Source organism: Melanotaenia boesemani, chromosome 6 (assembly GCF_017639745.1).
Source record: "Melanotaenia boesemani isolate fMelBoe1 chromosome 6, fMelBoe1.pri, whole genome shotgun sequence".
NCBI lineage: Eukaryota > Metazoa > Chordata > Actinopteri > Atheriniformes > Melanotaeniidae > Melanotaenia > Melanotaenia boesemani.
Genome location: NC_055687.1, coordinates 3,106,504 through 3,115,756, shown reverse-complemented (window position 1 = coordinate 3,115,756; position 9,253 = coordinate 3,106,504).

Below are 9,253 nucleotides of genomic sequence, written 5' to 3'. Positions count from 1 at the left end.
GGCAGCTTAAACACAGTCCATCATGTAAGTGAGCAGCAAAGGACATGATGAGAGGACAGACAGAGGAGGAGAGATAGAGGAGGACATGTGGCCTGTTGTCGTGAGGACAAGGAGGAAACAGGAGAAGAGGACAGAGAGTAATACCTGGACTCAATACGAGGACAAAACCAGGTGAGAAGTCCATAATCTGGATCAATTGGACTGAATGAATTAGGTGAAAGTTCAGCTGGCTGCTCACAGCTGAGAGCGCTCAGTGAGTTGTCATGACGACGGCCCCCACCTCAGCTGACACGCACACAGACTGAGAAAAGAGCAGAGCAGAACTGCAGAATCACTCTGCGCACCTCCCGAACTCCTCGCTCCTGACATAAAACCATAAGAGTTATGAAAATAATTCTTTCACCGTGAGCGCCAGGAGGGTCTGGGGAACGCAGGAATGTAATTTATTCTTCCCTACTTCGAACAGAATTTAAATGGTGGCGAGTTAAAAACACAGGAAAAAAGCACTTTGAACCAGAATCCTGCCTCTGATTTGAATGGAAGTCAATGGGAGCAAAAGTAGACTTTTGCTGGCTTGGAGAGGCCTAGCTCTAAATCTATAAGTCCCAGCTCTGTCATTCTTGGTTCTGTACGAAGCCAACTTAAATTCCTCCGTTTTGATGTATAATTTATGTCTCTACGACCAAGATTGTAGGAGTTATGAGAATTTGTTTGAGTGGCAGAGCAGGCTGAAAAGTTAGAGTGTGCTAGAGTGACAGAGATTTTGTTGAAAATCAAGATTTTGATGATTTTTAAACTTCCATAAATCCAAAACCGTAAAACATATCGTCAAAAGCAGTCATTCGGGAATAGCCCAATCCTTTGTGCGTTGTTTAAAGTTTGCATGGTGTTTCTAGCTGAAAGTATGTAAAAGTAGTAGGAGTTGAAAGAAGCAGAAGTTTTAGAATGAGCTGAAACGTTTTACATTGATTTCAATGGCAAAATATTCATGTTTAAAGTTAAATATTTTAAAAAGTATAAAAGTTATCAATACCAAAAGTCATAGCATAAATCTCCTGAACGAGCTGAACGTTTTGATACCAAAATTGTTGAAATCGCACAAAAAATGCTTCCAGCATTCACACAATAACAAGGAAGTTCTTTAATGGGATATTTTTCCTGCCTATGTAAAACTCAACCACAGTTAAGTTACAGCAATCTTGGCCACAAAGGAGATCTGTGCTGGACTCCTTTGGTCTGCTTGTCTTGATCAGTGATTGGGGCACAAAACACTTCACATTCAGTGGCTGTGAGAAAGAAGGGTGGAGATTAGAGATGGGATTTATGGCTCTTTGAAGGGAGCCGGATCTTGAGGAGCCGTTCCTTTCAAAGAGCCATTCAAAAGACTGGCTCGTTCTCACAATATCTTACAAAATTTCACAATATATAATGAATGACAAACAATCAAAATATGTACCTATATAAAATCTACTATACAAGATTAAGTAATTATAGTAAAAATATAGATAAAAAGGATAAACCTGAGCAGTCAGTGCAAATTCTAGTAAATGTTTTGGATAGAACTCACAGTATTTGTTTACCAAACAATACTCTCTGTCCATCGATGCTTCACATGAAGGGAGCGTGTTGGACATCAGACTTCTATGATGTCACATTTTATTTATTTTATTTTCATTTTACTCAACTGTTCTACTTCTTATTTACTTATTTATTCATTTATTTATTCATTAAGTCAGTCATTTTTAGCTGGAAGGGGGGGGGGGGGATTGGGCTTAGTGTGTGTGTGTATACGTGTGTGCGTATGACTGTGTGAAAGATTTCATTGAGTGTTTTTATTCTTATGTTTTTAATCATGTAAAGAACTTTGTGTTGCCTATGGCATGAAAAGTGCTGTATAAATAAAGTTTGATTTGATTTGATTTGATGAAGGCAGTGTCAAAAATTTGTATATAAAAAGAATGGCTCACAAATGAACGGCTCACAGCTGTGAATCGATTCCCATCGTTCATTTAAAAGAGTCGTTCAAAAGAATCGATTCGTTCATGAACGTCACATCTCTAGTGGAGATTATTATCATATTAGCAAAACGCCGTTTTTTACGCGCGTCCTGATGCGCAAAAACACCGTTTTTTACGCGCGTCTTGATGTACAGAACGCCGTTTTTTACGGCGTTTTTCTAGGGCTCCAAAGCGGCGTAAAAAACGGCGTTTTTTGGGGGTACATTTACGGCGTATTTAACGGCGCAGCCTTTTATTACGGCGAAAAAAACGCTGTGTTTACTGACAAAACGGCGTTTTTTTCGCCGTTCTTTGGGTGAAACGTGACAGAATAGTGGCGTAATTGTGGCAGGTCTGGCCTGCCATAGAAGTCAGCAGAGGACAGAAACCAACAGTGGTATCCAGATACGTCGGAGTTTCAACTTCTCTTCACACAATGTTGCAGAAATACCTTGTCTCGTGCTCCACCTCGATCTTAAGAACCGGAAGTAGTAGTAGTCTTCTTCATAGATATATAAATATTATAAAGATCTTTATTATATTATCTATGACTGGAACAGCTTAATGACTCGCGCTCTCTCTGAAACTTTCTCAGAGAATAATTCCGTCGTTTTCTATCTTCCCTCCTGAAACAAGGGTGGGTAGGAACCAAAAATACCCGAGCAATAACCACAGTTACACAAGCAATAATTCAGTTTACATATGTCTCGTAAAGGCTCTTTTTAGGCTTTCCCATCGTTTATGTTGGATTAATGTCATTTTAGTTTGCCTGCTGTCTAAAAGTCTTAAATAACTTGGACGTGAAACTGTTTTCACACTGAACAAACATCCGGTTTCTAATAAGTTTTCAGTTGCTTTATCTTTAATAAAATATAAATAATTGTTTTAACCAAGAATGTGAGCTGAATTTGGTATTTAATGCATTTTAGCCATTTGTACGGTGGCCAGGAAGTGCAAAACAATATTACATCGACTGCAACACTTTTACAAGTTTACCAAATCTCTTTTACAACGATAGGTGTTTCACCAAAATCACTGATTCATCCGAATCTGTTACAACAGAGGGGCGATAGTGTACATTACTCTGCATGGACATCTTAGAAGACAAGCAAAGTCTTAAACATTTTTATTAAAAAACACATTTCTGATAGCTATCTGAATGTGTGACTTTACTGTACCTTAATTTTAATTATCCAAAGCAAAGCAGCCTTTTGGTGGTGGCAGAAGGAAAGAAAAACAACAAATATTCACATTGATTATACAACAAAATAAAACCTTCTATGCTGAAACTAAGTGTCGTCCTCTTCATCAGGTCCACCTTCTAGTACCCGGGTCGTCCTCTTTATCATGTCCACCTTGTAGTACCGGGTCATCCTCTTCATCAGGTCCACCTTCTAGTACCCGGGTCGTCCTCTTCATCAGGTCCACCTTCTAGTACCGGGTCGTCCTCTTCATCAGGTTGACCTTCTAGTACCGGGTCGTCCTTTTCATCAGGTCCACCTTCTAGTACCGGGTCGTCCTCTTCATCAGGTCCACCAGATAGTACCGGGTCGTCCTCTTCATCAGGTCCACCTTCTAGTACCGGGTCATCCTCTTCATCAGGTCCACCTTCTAGTACGGGGTCGTCCTCTTCATCAGGTCCACCTTCTAGTACCGGGTCGTCCTCTTCATCAGGTCCACCTTCTAGTACCGGGTCGTCCTCTTTATCAGGTCCACCAGATAGTACTGGGTCGTCCTCTTCATCAGGTCCACCTTCTAGTACCGGGTTGTCCTCTTCATCAGGTCCACCTTCTAGTACCGGGTCGTCTTCTTCATCAGGTCCACCTTCCAGTACCGGGTCGGACCTTTTTAATCCTGGTGTGATAGATGAAGCAGGTGGTGGAAACCTTCCTCAGAGGTTTTCTCCATATTGACATGACAGCATCACACAGTTGCTGCAGGTTTGTCGGCTGCATCCATGATGCGAATCTCCCGTTCCACCACATCCCAAAGCTGCTCTACTGGACTGAGATCTGGTGGTTGTGGATGCCGTTGGAGTCCAGTGAACTCATCGTCATGTTGTAGAAAGCAGGTGGAGATGATCTGAGCTTAGACCTGACCCACTGCAGCAACACCAGATCATAGACTGCCCCCACAGGCTTGTACAGCAGCACTAGACATGATGCTGCTTCCCTTCATCCTCCTCTCTTCTTACCCTGATGCTCCATCACTCTGGACCACGGTAGATCTGGACTCATCAGACCACATGACCTTCTTCCATGGCTCCAGAGTCCAGTCTTTATGCTCCCTTGCAACCTGAAGCCTTTTTCTCCAGTTATCCTCACTGATTAGTGGTTTTCTTCTGACTACACAGCTGTTCAGTCCCTTGAGTTTCTTCACATTGTTCATGTGGAAAAGTTCTAACTTTCACTACTAAACATGGTCCTGAGTTCTACTGCTGTTTTTCTTCCATCTGGTTCCACCAAACCTTTTACTGATCACTGATCACCATCATTCAGGATGTTTTTCTGACCACATTTCTTCCTGGAAGATGATGGTTCCCCACCATCCTTCCAGTTATAATAGTGCTTTGGACAGTTCTGAACCCAGTTCTAATAGTTTCTGCTTTTCCTTCTCTGCTTGATGCCAACGATCTGACTCTTCTGAAACAGAAATACAGGAAAAAATAAATAAAAATAGAATAAACCTGAGTATACCCTGCCTCTCATATGCTAATTGCTGGAATATAGAGTCCAGCCACCCGTTATCCTGAAATGGACTAAACATAATAGAAAATTAATGAGTTGACATACAATATATGTCAGACAGATACAATAGATGTGTTGTTTTGATAGAATTTCCAGTAATCAAACATAGCAACAAACATCTCAACCCGTCTCAATGCAAATATCAGCATGCCTTGCTGATATCTCCACATGGATGAAGGATCGTCACTTTAACCTAAATCTGTCCAAGACCGAGCTTATTGTCTGTCCAGCAAATCCTTCCTTACAGCCACAGATAAGCGTGCAGCTTGACTCCATCACGCTTGTGCCTACGTCTTCTACCAGGAATCTTGGTGTCATGGTAGACAACCAGCTGACCTTTAAGGACCACGTTGCCTCGGTTGCTCGATCTTGCCGATTTTCTCTCTACAACATCAGGAGGATCAGACCCTACCTGACTGAACACATGACCCAGCTCCTGGTCCAGGCTCTGGTCATTTCACACATTGACTACTGCAACTTCTTACTGGCTGGCCTGCCTGCATGCTCAGTTAAACCTCTGCAGATGATCCAGAAGCAGCAGCACGTCTGGTCTTCAATCAGCCCAAAAGAGCTCATGTCACTCCGCTGCTAATCGCTCTCCACTGGATTCCAGTTGCAGCGCATCAGATTCAAAGCTCTGCTTCTGGCTTACAAAACAATAACCCAAACGGCTCCGGTCTACCTCCACTCCTTAATCCAGAGCTACACTCCCTCTCCACAGTTACACTCTGCCAGTGAAATACGCCTAGTGCTCCCACCACAAGGTGGCGCCACATCAGTAGCTAGACTCTTCTCCTCTATTGTTCCCCGGTGGTGGAACCATCTACCAAACTCCGTCCGATCCGCAGAGTCCTTATCCACTTTTAAAAGCAAGCTAAAGACTCAGTTGTTTAAGGAGCATTTCCACACTTAGCTTAACTCTTTTACTCATCGGAACGAGTTAAAAAGATTTGTCCAGCTATTTGGTTCAACCAGGTATTGAAGAAGCTGCGTGGACTTACACCCAAGATGATGTTGTGTAAAGAAATTGTGATCTTGTAATTAAACAAAGGACTATTGTAGGGAGGGGAAGAGGGGAAAAAAGCACTGCCTCTAGCACTACATGACCCAACTGGACTCACAGCAGTCTGACTATCACTTCATGATGACGTCCCTCCTGGTTGAATTCTTGCTTGTCTTGGTCTTACTCTCAGATGTACGTCGCTTTGAGGAAAACATCTGCTAAATGACTGTAGAATAGAATAGAAAAGAACAGAATAGAGTAGAAAACATAGAAGTTAAACATAAAATCATATATACAACATAAGTTAGAAGAGGATTTCTTATTGGGGTAAAAGTTTAAATGTTTTGCAAAGATGAAATATATATATATATATATATCTATATATATATATATATACACATTTTGCACCAACGTCTCTGCTCTAGAGGATCTGTGGTCGCCTCCGGGTTTGTCCAGCAGCTGCTTCCTCCCTCTACTCTCATGTTGTTTTAGAAATCATGACGGCTGTTGATGATCAGCTGATTGTAGTACAGCACGGCTTAGTCTTGTCCTAGATCAGTGCATCGTTTTGGTGTAAAATGACATATTTCTTATGGGCCCGTGTGTTGTCTCTAGCTGGTGTTTGGCCCACAGCATCAGCTACATCTTTTTTAACAACTATCTAGATGAGTTCTCCCTCTTTGGGAACAGGAGGAGAACTACTCTCCACCTCTGGGACTCCTTAAAGAATGGACCTCTTGTTGGACTGGGACTCCGCCAGTTGGGGGAAAAGGCTTGCTGCTTTGCAGGTGACCAGTCACCCCATCTCCCTGCAGGAACTTTTCCCACTCCTCTTTCATGCCAGCCATGGACAGGTGAACGACCTCTGTGCTCAACCTGTGGATGACGTGACTGGCAGCCTGGCTCCCTGCTGCAGGGTTGATGGTCAGCAATGAAGTCCACCATTGCTGTTGCATCACCCCCTGCTGGAGGCTGGTGGAATGGAGGGATTACGCAATTTAGTTTTAGTGTCTCTCTGGTTGTCTCACAAAGGCCTGCAATTACCAGGGCTTACAAATCACTAGCAACCAGTTGATGACATTTGGCTCCCAGGGCTTGGTCAAACCCTGCAAGAAGTCTTCTAAATGTTTCCTCTTTCTGAGCTACATTCCCAAAGCCTTGAAAGCATCTTGAACCAGCTTGCTTGATCTCTGCTGCATTGACTTCCAAATACTCACCTGGTTTGCTCCAAAACAGTCCAGAAAATGTTGCTGTCCAAATGTTTCCTGTAATTTCTCCTTTATGGCATCAGTCTGTCTGGACAGCTGCTGGTGGACCATCCCACAGGAGAAAAGCAGCTTTTGTCAGTTGTCTGGGAAAAATCCTTGCCAGCTCATGTTCATAGTCACTTCTGGTGCTCCCAGCCAGTGTCTTCACAGCTACTTCATACTGTCCATCTAGATGAGATACGAGGAAGACTCCTGCAAGCTGCTGGCGTCTCCAACTCATGTTAAATGAACACTGTAAAAAGTTAAACTACGCAGAAGCTGCCACCAATGTGACCGAGGGTTTTGTTTATGTGCCTATACTGATATGATATATAAAATAATGACACAAAGGGTACTGCTGAACTGGCACGACACGTTGCCTTTATTTTTCTTTCCGGCTTTGTCAAAGCCGAACCAACAACCACCAGACTTCCGTTCTTATTTGTCAAAATAAAACACCACCACAGAACACAACATTAAATTCTTTACATAAGCATAAGCTGCCACATATTAAGTACACAGAATTAACTAATTTGCTAAAAAGCATATTAAAATAGAATTTCCACAAAGAATAAAGTAAAATAGTTTACTGATACTGCTAGGAGTGCACACCAACGCACTTAAAAATTATTTTGGAAAATAAATATGATAAACAGCCTAAGCCCACACATGACAATTAAATTAACTCAAAGTTAACAGAACCACAAATCCTTAAACACTACAAATACACATAATGATAAATACAAACAGAGATCTGTGTTTGCAAACAAACTCATACCTATACTCTCTCTGGGAGCATCTCATCACCCTGCTGACAAACCCTGCCACACAGCAGGTTCAACAGTGCACGTTTTACACCCGAGTGGGGAAAAACAGCTTGAGTCAAGAACCGAAAGCAACCGTTCAGCTCTCAAGTCAATATGTTTCATGACTGAGATGTGAGCGGTGCTATGTGAAAATGACAGGACTAACATCTCAAACAGGAAAACAAATACACCCCTCTAAAAGAATTATGTCATACAGAATAAAATAACAAAATAAATTCAACTCCTGTTTTGTCTACTACACACACGTGCATGGTGGAGGCTGCACGGGTTGCTGAAGGGCAGGTGGATGTCTCAGCCGGGGAACGCTGCTGTACTCTCCAGAGAAAGTCTGCAACATAGTTCTGTCCTGTGCAGTCCTGCATACCATGCTAACTGAGGCTTCTGGTGAGGAGGATGTCCAGAGAACCGAGCCCAGCTCAGCCTCCACTGGGGCTCTGCGGAGGAGACAGGAGCCGATCCGCCTTTTCTAACAAGAAGTCTAGACCTTAACGTTGTACAACTACTGTATTTAATCAGGCCAACGTTTCCCATGCTGTGCACTAAAATGTGCAGTTCTTTACTAGACAGGTGGAAATGCTAGAAGCTAGCAGTTTTCTCTTCTGGAGAAGAATTGTGACTTTCAGCTACCAGGTATGGACTGTTATCCTAATTAAAAACTAATAAAACGTTAATCATGGGCATATATATATATATATATATATATATATATATATATATATATACACCTCTGCCGGAGTCGGATCAACAACGGCGAGGCTATTAACAGCCTCCGTGATCCTCTTGTAGCGTTTTCTTCCTTAGACTCCGGTTTTTAGGCTGCTAAAAATCACCTCTTTATTCTTTTCCACCTCACAAGTGAGGCTTTCCATCTCCACCGTTGAAAAGTTTGTTTTGGCAGAACGTCTTCATGGTTTGACCTCACTGGACGTGGCTTCTAAGCCAGGAATAATTGAGGGTGTAACATGTATGATGATGGATTTATCAAGGCCCCATCATTCCTACGCCGGCTGATAAATGAAGGCGACTGCACCTGCAGCTTCTCTTCTTTCACCTCCGCTTGCCATTTCAGAGCAGTTCTGCACTGATGTTACTGACAAGCATTACTAATAATTTATCATTGTACAGTCCTCTTCATCTTACTGTTCACATTCATCATCAAACCAAGACGACAGCACACATGACAAGTTAGGGACACATTTCAGTTCATTAAATAATGAAATCTGTCATGTTGTTCATCTGAGGTTTGATTTTACTTCATTTTAAGACCTGGTAGTAAATCCCAATGTGTCCTGAGAGATAAAACCTAAATTCTAATGCAGTACATGCACACGACTGTAACTCTCAGCTCTGATTACGATCCTAAAAGTTATAATATTACATCTGGATTATCCAGCTCCATAACCGGCTTCTGCCTTCATAATTCTTCTTCTTC